Below are 12,073 nucleotides of genomic sequence, written 5' to 3'. Positions count from 1 at the left end.
ATTATAGATTTCGGCGGGGCCAAACATAGCGTCCTATCCATGGTAGTCCTTTTCCTTTCTATGATAAATGGTGCCACTAGCAGTTATCTAGTTGGAAACTTTGGAACCAGGCTACATGTTTTAAATCCCAGCCTCCGCACCACTTGGCTAAACTAGGTGGTCTTGGACAACCACCTTTTGAAATTTCTCATCTCCCCAGATGTGTGTCCACGTTAGCAGTATTTAGAATTAATCTAATGGCAAAGAAGTTCATTTTGGTGGTTAAAAATTGACTCAATATTACTTTGAAGAGAGGTAGACGCTCTCCTGGTCTAATCACCAATCTGACCAGTGGTAAATAATGGCCATTGGAACAAGCAGCACTGCATTACAATCTCAGGTTTCCAACTTTAAGAAATAAGTGTTTGACCTGGAGGAAATCCTACTCTCCCGGTGCCCGTCTGAACTGTCACTGTGTTGGCAACATAAAGGAGGTTTAATGAAAGAACTAAACACCAAGGGTATATCCCAGCATATGTCCGTACCCCACTTTTCTCCACTCCCCCAGCATGGATTTCATTCCCATTCAGGATTGCTTGGATGCAGATAGCTACACTCCCAATTAGCATTGCTTGAAACAACCTGTGGCTGAAGCTACATTGTGCAGGAATCCTCCTGTGGCGCAGCTCCCCCTCCTAGCTACAGACAGACACCTCTTTCACGGCTCATGTTCGGCTGAAACAGTGAGACGTGTGGACACCCTGGCAGGTGGGTTGCAGTGTCATGCCTGGTAGCTAGCTATTAGCAGCAGGAAGTGGGACATACATGGAGCCCGCGCCAGCTGAGTGCATGCAAAGAGGAGCACAACCCAGGTGCTAGACAACCCTGCAAAGAAGCAAGAGATGCTGGCACCATGGGTGCATCTAAACGACCAAACTTCCAAAAGCATGGGAGAGGCACAGTTATACATCCACAAACATCCGAGCTTCTGCATTGGTAGCATATTCTCAAGAACCGACTGATTATATTCAGTAAAGAGGGGTGGAGGGGCTGCCATGCTTCCTCAAACAACTACCGACAGGTCTGTTTCACATATTCTACACAGCAGCAGCGGGCTGTCCCATGGGCCCTGTGCAATATAAGAAAATCCTGTTCCCCACACACGGTTATGGAGTACAAGCCATAATTGGGGTGCATGGGCCTGAAATACCTCTGGGAGCTGTAGTCACTGCACCCGATGCACCAGTTATAACTACTCCACCACAGAGTCGACACTGTAATATGCTGCCCTGATTGCCGGACGCACGCTGGTCATCACGCCACGCTATTGACTGACTTTTGAAACTAAAGAACGTTAAGAAACACTACGCATGGAAGATTGCTCTCCTGCCCATAACAAATGATTCTGCTGACCTTAAAAGTATATATGCGCACCACAGACGCCAGTACTAAGTTTGGCATTTACGACCAATGATCTGTCCCTTGGTTTTTGGCTGCATCTTACTATTTTACACAAGAGTCTTGCTCTAGCAAAGACTATTGTCCTGAAGATGGTCTGAAGGACTGAAGCCACAAGACCGAAACGTCGACCTACTCTTCTATTCTGGAGAAATTGTGTCAAATCTCTTGCGACATATATTTTCATTATGAGATTTGTCGTGTTTTGTATTGTTATGGAATAGTTGTTAGTCATGAATTGTTAGGATAATTTATTTTTACTTTCTTTTCATGATCTTTTGCTGACTTTATTCATGTGTTTGTACTCCTTTTTAACTAGTGCTTTATATAAATAATTTTGTATCTCTAACCGTCTAGGATTTACCGTGTTTTTTGTGCTGATCAGTTTCATTGAATGAAGTTGTCATATGACACATGAGGGTTTGTTCCAGATGGACTAATCCTATAAGTAATTCCATACTCAATTAAGTCTTTTGCAAATAAATTCCCTTGTAGGCACCCATTACCTTTTACTATAATAGGGCACGAGGCAGAATTGCCACCCATAAACCTTCCAACTCGTCATAAAGAGTGTCCACATAAATGTGAACATCAAGGAAATTCTCTTCAGACAGCGATGGGTGGATATTTGTACCGGGCAATACTTGGTGATAGATCACTTAGCTTCACTTCAACAGTATTTGTGATTCCCAGCATTTCACAATAGAACTTGTAAAAACCGAGTACTTTTTCACTGGGAGAGACAAACATTGTGAAAAGTGCATGCACATTGCTTCCCTGCTTTCAATTACACAGGCTGTTTGCTCTTCAGCACCAAACACAGCAAAACTGCAAAATATCGGACTGTGTTTTACATATAGATTGATGCTTCAGCCATACGTACCAGGTGATACTATCACCAAATTTAATGGTATTCAATTTACCAATCTCTGAAGGTGGACAGGTGAGATGGCCTTGTCAGCATGCAAATATGTGACCTTCAGATCACCTCAAAGGGCAGTTGCCTGCATTATCTCACTGAGCCATCCTTCAAATCCAGTGATTAGTACCACTGATGTGCTAAAACCTTCAAGATGGATTTTTAAGAGAGTCATACGTGTCTAGATCTTTTCATCTATGCTTGTGCATTTTCATGTCGTGTCACACAAAACTGCAAGTCAGCAAACCCTTGCTTTGGCACTAGCACCATAGAACCAGACCATGGCCCAACATTCTGGCTTCAGTCTAAACATCCTAATCAGAGCATACTTTTTTTAACCTGTGTGGTACTCGCAGGGGACAGATGCGTTTCTTGGGAAAAAACTATATCAATCCTGTGTCTGGAAGTATAATTAAGGACCTGTTTAAATTTCTTAGAGTTATTCAGCTTACGAACATTCCAGGACATTATCGATAGCTCAGAAGGTCCGAGCTGCAATCCTAACTTGGCCATAAGGTAATGCTTGCATAAAACGAATTAAACAGTGAGTAGCTCGCATCCCATTCTAAGAATTGACCAATATGGCAACATGTGAGAATAAGTCTATACCGAACCAAACCCCCCCCCCCCCCCACCACCCCCTCCCATCCTCTTATGAACCCTCAAGAGGATAACTCCGTACCCTATGACAGGAAGTCCAAACGCTGCACATGTGGTACTACCATTGCACATGCTATAGAGTCCTGCAAAAACAAAGAAGGCAATGGCATACGCCATGGGGTGAGGCAACGCCACGACATTCGGGAGAACCAACCAATTAAGTATGAATGAACCTTTGGGGAATACTATCCAATAGGACAAAAATCACTCGACACTGAAAGCATGTGTCCCTTAGCAACACACAACTGGCCAGCAGCCGCCAGCACCACCTCTGCCCTCAAGGAGCCGCAGCGTGAATATCCACCGTCAAAAGCACAAACGTGATGACGAGGCGAGTCTTACGTAAAACGTGATGACCTCGACTTCATGTTTCCTGATGCCTTGAATCAGCACCAAACCAAAGCAGGACATTTGAGGTCTCTATTGATAGAGCAGTGCTCACTTGATCTTTTGTTGCCAATTCTTTAAAGTATGCATTGAGGATTCCATGGATGTCATTTAGGGGGCGCCATGGCTCAGAGTTGAGACCGCTAGCTTGCCCCTTGCTACCCCTGGCACTGCCTTTGCGACTCACGCAACTAACAACCCTTGACAAAGTCAATAGTCCTGCCTTCTTATAGGTGCATTTATTAATTGTTGTATTATGTATCTTAATGGAACAGCAAGAGTACAGGGGGTCTCGCCTTATCAGAGTCAGGCTCTAACCTCACTTCCTGCTCATTTTTAGGTCTCGCCTGTCGATGCGCATGCGCATCGAGCAAGCGAGACTATGGGGGCTTATCCACTCTTTATCCACTGCAAGGAATCGTGGCGATTCCTTGCAGTGCCCGTGACTTTTAAGCTCAATGCGCATGCGCATTGAGCTTAAAAGCGCGTGCACGTCCGTCTTGTTTTACCCGCTCCGCCCCCTCCCCTTCCCGCCGTGTCGCATTTCTCCTCCCCCCTCCCCTCTCTTCCCTCCGTCTTGTTTGTTTATTTTACCCGCTCCGCCCCCTCCCCTTCCCGCCGAGTCGCATTTCTCCTCCCCCCTCCCCTCTCTTCCCTCCGTCTTTTTTGTTTATTTTACCCGCTCCGCCCCCTCCCCTGCCTGCCGTGTCGCCGTGTCTCCGATCCTTTCGCTTGAGGAGAAAATAACGGTAATTTACAAGCCAGTGTAATGACGCCACACATATAAACCAACAATTTTGCAAGAAAACGTCCAGCTCAGACTCCTGCAATCATAGAATAGACAACTAAATAGCACGGATCACAGACTCATTGAGGAAGTGGCCAGACCATCCTCAACTTAGTCACCAAACTGCAAACCGTCCTGAAACAGCCAAAGAACAATCTTGGGGATAACTTTCACAACTTGGTACGCCCACGGCTAAACAAGATATCACAACCGTATTCAGTCTCAACACGGATAAGCAATATATCTCTCAATATAACATTTGCACAACACTATGTACTGTAAGCAGGACCTCTCAAATTATTGTTTCTGCAGTATTTTCAATCTTCTGGATTTATTTTATACTAGCCAATGTATTCCGCCATCTGCTGCATAGTTTACAGATTTCAACAAAACATGTTTCCAGCTCAAAGTCAGTTGCAACACAATGGCAGACCCATAGCAAATATTAGTTGGTTATCTTTTGGTCGTTACAGCCTGATATCAAGCTGTTGCCGATGAGATTAAACAGTTACATAGGCAGTAATAATGCCCCAAATTCATGAAATGTGGACTGGCTTTTTGTCTGTGCTTGAAAAAAACCTTATCATCACCGGAATGCACATAATAAAAGAGGGGCACCTTTTATTATAAGTGTGCACATAGACTTTTTTGTGCTAAGTGCAAATTGCAACTTTTCAATAAATATTTTACTCTGAGTGATAGAAGGGGCTCTGTTAGTAAAAAGCTGTTACGTACTTTAGGATGCAATTTAATCACTTGTTGAGTAACATTTTAAACCCCTCACCCTCCCTCACCCTCACCCACACTCACCCTCACTCACCTTCAACACCTCACCCTCACTCACCCTCAACACCTCACACTCACTCACCCTCAACGCCTCACCCTCACTCACCCTCAACACCTCACACTCACTCACCCTCACCCTCTCTCACCCTCTACCCTCACTCACCCTCAATACCTCACCCTCACTCACCCTCACTCACCCTCACCCTCACCCTCACTCACCCTCAACCCCTCACCCTCAACCCCTCACCCTCACCCTCACTCACCCTCAACCCCTCACTCACCCTCACTCACCCTCACCCACCCTCACCCTCAACCCCTCACCCTCACACAGTGCAATAGGTCTCGGAGCATTTGAGTTAGAGCTTTTAGAAATGTTTATGGCTTTTTTTTTTAATTCTTTAGCATTGGCTACAGGAAACAAAAATGCTAAAGATTTACAAAAAAACCCATAAACAATTCTAAATGCACTAACTCTAATGCTGCGAGACCTATTGCATTTCCAATGCTTGTTATTACATTAAAAGTGAATAATAGTTTATTATTCACTATTACTGTAATATAAAGTGGAGCAGCAAGGTCTAGACCTTCACTGGCATCTCAGATAAGAGAAATAAATTGGTTTTAATGTATGTTGTATGCGTGCATGTGGGCAAGTGAGTTTAGTGAGACAGCGTGCAAATGTGTGAGCAAGGACGTTTGTATATGGGATCGTGGGCGTGTGTGTGTGTCAAAATGAGTGAGTAAGTATACGTGAGTAAGAGGGAGTGTGAATGAGTGGTTTATGGTGTGAGAGTGAGTGAAAATAAATGAGTACAAGTCAGTGCTAAGGACAGAATGAGTGAATAAGTGAATGTATGTGAGCATATGTTGCTAAGGGTGCAGATCCGCTGTTGGACAGGACATGCTTCTTGGCTCATAGAAACACCCTTGACAAAATGTTGGCACTGGAATTCTGGAGACAATACTTGCAAATGGGATATCCTCTGCAAAATGCCACTGCTGGCACGCTGGAGGTCAATTTTGGCATGGAGGACCCATGAAATAAAATGCAAGGCGCTGGACTCCTGGAGGAAATTATTGGCATAGTTGGCACCTGTGGCAAATTGCTGGTGATGGCACATCGGAGAAAACTCTTGGCATATGGAAAGAAAACTGTGGCAAGGCCGTTGGGCATGATGGGGGCACCCACAGGACATTTTAAACACAAAACTTGGTGAGCTCATGGGGACGGTCAGATTTCAGTAGCTTAGAACACCATTAAAAGGGCTTGAATATTTAGTGAGTGTTTCTTAGAGCCTATGGCTTATCAGCAAATACATCTGAAAAGTGTGCATTAAAATGCACGAATAAAGCCAATTTTTTCAAATTTTTCTCAGGAAGGGAAACCCCCACCCTTTGTTCTCCCTTAGAAGAATATATAATATTAATTATGCAATTATGTAACTACAACAATGTTAATTATTGTGCTGTCAACAGGATTTAAGTTACGTGACATCACTTCTTGGGATGATGTAGGGTCAAAGGTTATATGAGGTCACTTCCTGTGACATCATTAAGGTCAAAGGGTATATGTTGCATTTGGTGAATCGACGTCCATGGTGGACTCTGGCTACTCCCTGAGGAGTGCACCCTCTCACGTCATGCTATGGTCTGTGTGATGCATCATTCTGTTTCCTATGGAGTGCTCGTACTGCAGTGTATGTGGACGATTTTACAAATGAATACATATTGTGACTCATAAATTACATTAGTTATTGCATGAATGCATTGTATGCTGAAGGCCATCGTTTGTTTTGGTCTGGCCTAGCGATCTCACCAGCCTTGTAATAGATTAAAAATAATGTTTAAAAAAAACCCACCAGAAATAAATATCCATACAGCTGTAAATATATAGATGGGCTTTGGGTCAACCCTCTTCATCCACTGACTTGTTCAGCGTCCAGTCACATTGTGTGTCTGCCAAGCACAGCATAAAGCTGGGAACACAGGGTCAGCCCAGTACTTTAAGTGGGCCGGGTCCCGCTGGTGCTCAGCACTGGCAGTTCTAAAAAGTAGATGTCTCCAAATTTGCCACCAACCTCAGGGTGGAAAGAAAAGCCTGATCTCTGCAGCAGGACCACACTTCACTGCCTGGGATGTAACTTCCAAGAGACTCGTTTTAGTTCTTTCAGTCTCATCAATTCAGGACTCAGGCATTTCCAATGTTCAATCAATCAATCAGGGGTTTATAAAGCACACTACTCACCCGTCAGGGTCTCAAGGCGCTGGAATGTTCTATACAACAAAGCCACAGATTTAGCTTATTTATCTCACACAACTAACAACCCTTGACAAAGTCAATAGTCCTGCCTTCTTATAGGTGGATTTATTAATTGTTGTATTATGTATCTTAATGGAATGACGAAAACAGCAAAATACCAGTTGTGCGGCACATTATGCTCAGCACGGATTTTTAGCTTATGTGTTTTTATGCCACACCCTTAATTACATTTGCCACGCCCCTTTGAGAGACCCCCCCCCCACCCACCCCCCAGTTTACATTTGGCCTTCAGGTTACAGAAACTCAATGGCAATAGGATATTTTCTTTGTACCCATCGGAATCAATTGTTCCTGCTTTGTGCAAGAATCATGGGGAAAGTTTAATTAAATGTTCTAGGTACACAAGCCAAATAGGTAACAATAGTTATTTTCTATTTCTTTTTTACTGCAACGCTGCGGTCATCATGTTTAGGCAGCAAACTATCTTCTTTTTGTAGCCCGAAAATCCCCCCTCCTCCCACCCACCACAAAAAAAATGGTGTTTGAAAATAGCATCTGCGCTAGCTTTCAAGGACAGAGAGAGCTATCGGCTTTCCCAACGCGTGTTTGTTTTTTATCCACTGCAACAGGCTTTTTGTTGTTTTCGACAGGTCTCAACACGTAAACCAGAGCGGTTGACTTTGCCAATGTTTGTTTTCTATGTAGCCTTGCAGTATTCGCTTCTATATAGAGCCTCTTACCCCATGGAGGGTTTCAGAGCCCTGTGTTGATATTATTTCACATCCCCAAATAAATCACTTACCAACTCCGCCAAACGGTGGCATGTCAAATGCGCTGCAGTCAGTCACTCCGGGGGTTTAGTTGACAGAATGTTGCATCCTGGGACTTGTAGTTATGTTTCCAACATAATTGCGGGCCCAAATCTAAGATGTAAGCGCAGTCCTCTGAAAAGAAAGTTGCAGCAGACCGTGTCAAACATGACATACGTGTCACTCATCAGCTCCTGCAAAGGGTCTCTTTAAAAGCGTCATGGCGTCTCGAGAGTGAGACTACACCTCCAGGGCTCAGATGACCGCACCCTTCCAGGCTCTCGAAGGATAGTTGCCCTGGGCGCGAAAGCAGAAAGGTGAGCCGGGCCCTCCGCGCATCCCTCTCCAGGCTTCAGAGGAGCGCAGGGTGTGGCGCAAAGGATCGAGTTCCTGAAGCTGGCAGCGGATCAATTACTCGCGCGCAGGACGTGAAAGAGGCGCTTTATCACCGTGTGCGAGGCCCCGTCAGATGTCATTAAAGAGCGAGGCCGGAGAAGGTGCTCAGCGGGTTGGGCCACCTGCGCTCAGCGCGCACGATCCTGACATGTCACTAGTTACAGGCCAGACGACGAGGTGACCCGGGTGTGACGAGTTGCATCGAGTCACGTGGGATACGATCACTAAATCCTGGCACGTGCACTCTGGGACGAGCAGTTTAATTTGCATTCTCCAGGACTACACGTGATGTGGGCTCAGAAACCATGCAAAGGGCCTGCTGCTGGGTCAAGAGTCAGCGCGTTGCACGTGACGTGGGGTCACGCTGAGGCTTCCCTTTCATTCTTCAAGGGTCGACTTAATAACCACCAGTGAGCAGAGCTGCCGCCTGGGCTTACGTGACGTCACCTGGCAACCCCCTTCGACCAGCCCTGAATTTATCTGAAACAGAACTGCATTCTGGGACTTGTAGGTTTATTTTTAAATATGTGCGTATTCACTCAAACATCCCAGTATATACAAGGTTGTTGACTAAAACAACAGGACGAGCTGAAGGTGCCGACTAGGCACCTACAAGCGAGGTCGGTATCGGAAGCAGCGCCTTTCAACACAGTAATACACGCTTATTCCTCATTGTCACTATTGTGAGGCCTTTTCGCAGCTGCCAAGATTCCCAAATCCATGTGTGACTAGATGGGTCGGTCCTGTGCTGGTTCTTGGAATTGTGGGACTTGCAGTCATCTTAAAAGCAGCGTCAAACCAGGAATACAAGTCCCAGAATTGTGAGAAAAAAGCAGGACTGGACTAACCGCTAACTCATGGGACCTAAGAAACTCGGCTGCTATGCCAGGCTCGTACCACGACTTGCATCACAGCTTGGCTTTCAATTTACAGCATTTGCAGGCAGAGACATGCAGTGTCACGCTTTTCATAGTAAATACAGGCCTACGGGTTCCAGCACACTGCACACTCCTTGCTAGTTGGCTACAAAGTATGGACCGCCAAAAGCCACATTCCTGAGGGGGCCCCTTTCAGCTACACCTTCAGTCCAGCAGCACCAGGCCTTATCTAACCAAGAGTTCTCCGCACAATGGATTTATGAGCCCATGTTGATAACATTGAAACTGCGAGTCCCAAAACACTAAGGGGCATACTTACATGTTCAGATGCATCTCTGCAAATCAGCAGGGATGCGCCAGAAGAGATGCGACATGCAATCCCCTCCTTCCGCCACCACAGATGCGCCGCATTTACAATGCGGCGCACCATGGTGCAAGGAAGGGAAGATGCGTGACGCATCTTGTGGCGTATGGCGGCGCATTGCTGGAGTCGCGTCGTAAGCACGATGCAACTCTTGCAATGCACAGGGGCCGCCCATACTCAACGTGGTGCGTCACTCCTTACGCCTGCTTCAAGCAGGCGTAAGGATTTGACGTAGCAGCGTCGTAAAACTGACTCAGTGAAATCTTGTAGATTTCACTGCGTCAGTTTTACGGGGCTTTCCTGAGAGGGAACGCCCACCCTGCGACAGAACGCCCACATGAAACCTGATGCACCACATGAAACCTGACGCAGATTTTATGTGGCGCAGGGCTTTACAACGTGACGCATCTGCCTAGATGCGTCATGTTGTAAATAAGTCGCAACGTGGCTTATTGTTTACGCCGCCGCTGCGTCACAAAAGTGGCACAACAGCAACGTAAAAGTGTCGCAAGGGGCTTGTAAATCTGCCCCTAATTGTTGTCAGCATACAAAGCCAAGGCTGTGTGAAGGTATCACATGACGTGGCAGCACTTGGGAACTATGACGATGTCCCGGCCCAAACAATCACAAGAAGGTTTAGGATACTTGCTGGGGCGGGCGGCGCCAGGTCCCAGCCCACACCTGATGTCCAGCCCTACAGGGGACAAACCCACTCTCCTGCGGCTGCTCGAGTTGGGACTGGCATCCGTGGGGCCTCCTTCTGATACAAATGTCTGGCTCCCCTCCACGGATTTGTCTCCCATTCTATCTCCAATTCTGTCCATCACTCAGACAGCACGCGGCCATCCCTGACGGGAACTTGGCTCTTGAGAGGTTAGACCTAGAGGTCAGTAGATGTATGGCTACTACAGTCCAGGAGCTCAGAAACATTACACGTCTATGAAAGGCATCTGCGCAAAATCTGAAAATGGCGGCAGATTAAGAACGTGTTCCCATCGTCTTTAAATCCTGCCCTGATTCTGGATCTGGTCTTTCTAGCCTTGCTGTGCCAGGCTACAAAGTGGCCAGAGACCAAGACCTGAAGATATTTTGTACATTGAAGAACTATCTGCTAGAGTGTGTGTTTTTTCCTTAGACATCTAGTTGTACACTCTTCTGTCCGTTCATGGGATTAAATCTTAGTCTTTCAAACCTTTTAAGACCCTTCTATTGGGCTGCTTCCAACAGTAGAGTTCAAATTTCCATCCACAAAAGTGCTGTTTTTAGAAGCAACTTGTTGTGGCCGTCGAGGAAGAGAATTGAGACCTCTACTGTGCAATGAGCCTCACTAGGGTTCCTCCCTGATGAAGTTGTTCACTTTTTCCGCTGTTCCCAGAATTTAGTTTTCGTCATTTGCTTTTCTTCCCCTTCGCCTGAGTATGACAAGAAACCGCACTGTTAGGATGTGTGTAGACCTGGTAGAGCTCTCTCTATTGACACTGAGAGGAGTTCCAGAAAACTATTTTTGGGTATATCACTTTCAGAGCTGCAGGACAAAGAAGGGGTGCTCTTCCTCAAGACCAAGTACAGGTATTTGGTCATCATAACAATGAAAAGGTGTTGATTTGCAGGTGTAGTGCAGATGCTGCCAGGAAGACTCTCGCGCCAGAAGCCGCGAGACGGGTTCTGCTGGATCCAGCCCTGCCCTAGTGCAGCAGGGCGTGCTTGGGTCTTTTTAGTGTGTATCCTGTTGGCCAGATTCCACAAATCCTGGTAGCTTAGATGACAAACGTCAAGTGCCTTTACCAGTAATTAGAAATGAATATATAAACAGGGAATCCACCAGAGAACTATGGCAGTGAACAGATAACACTCTTCAAACGCTTACACAGCTAACAAGATTGGCATTTTAGAGCAGATTGTGTTTGTGTGTTGATGCATGCCACAGTGGTTAGACTGGGCATTGGTTTACCCAGTCGTTTGCATGCCCCAACACCATGTTCTCTGTCTGCCTCCAGGTCTCTGTTTGCTCTCACAACATGAATACATTGTATAAATCTAAATAGATGTGTTGTTTAGTGTGGCAATTTTCATGCTGGTTTCAATACCAACACAGTCTACTTGGCTGCATCAGCACCAACATTTAGGATTTCACAATAGGATTCATCTCCAGAGCGGTTGACCTACATGGAACGCATTCATGCAGTCTGAGGTTATACTGCAAAGCTGGAGCATGAATGAAGCCTTCATGGGTCTACTCTGGAGGTCCAAGAGCTCAGTTAATGGACCCATTTTCCATCCAAGCCAAGATGGTAAGTCGGCCTGTAAGTACGCCCCACAGGAGCAGCCTCCTAGCTGCTCAGCCTGCTGACGCCAACTGACTCACATCAGACATTCAACATTCCATGACA

The 12,073-nt window shown here is 46.0% G+C and overlaps 1 protein-coding gene across 3 annotated transcripts in view; it reads right to left on the bottom strand.

Annotated features, from left to right (window-relative positions):
* Nucleotides 1–12,073, bottom strand: part of STYK1 (STY kinase 1) — an 83,501-nt gene that overhangs the window by 31,576 nt on the left and 39,852 nt on the right. The window contains exon 1 of one of the 3 annotated variants that reach the window (XM_086933004.1): nt 8,039–8,476. The exons of the other annotated variants lie outside the window; for them this stretch is intronic. The gene's annotated coding sequence lies outside the window, so the exon portion shown is untranslated. Of the gene's footprint in view, nt 1–8,038; nt 8,477–12,073 lie in introns of those variants that run through there. 3 annotated transcript variants of the gene reach the window in all.

The sequence above is a fragment of the Lissotriton vulgaris genome, chromosome 7 (assembly GCF_964263255.1).
Source record: "Lissotriton vulgaris chromosome 7, aLisVul1.2, whole genome shotgun sequence".
Lineage (NCBI taxonomy): Eukaryota > Metazoa > Chordata > Amphibia > Caudata > Salamandridae > Lissotriton > Lissotriton vulgaris.
This window is presented reverse-complemented; position numbering and strand designations above follow the sequence as displayed.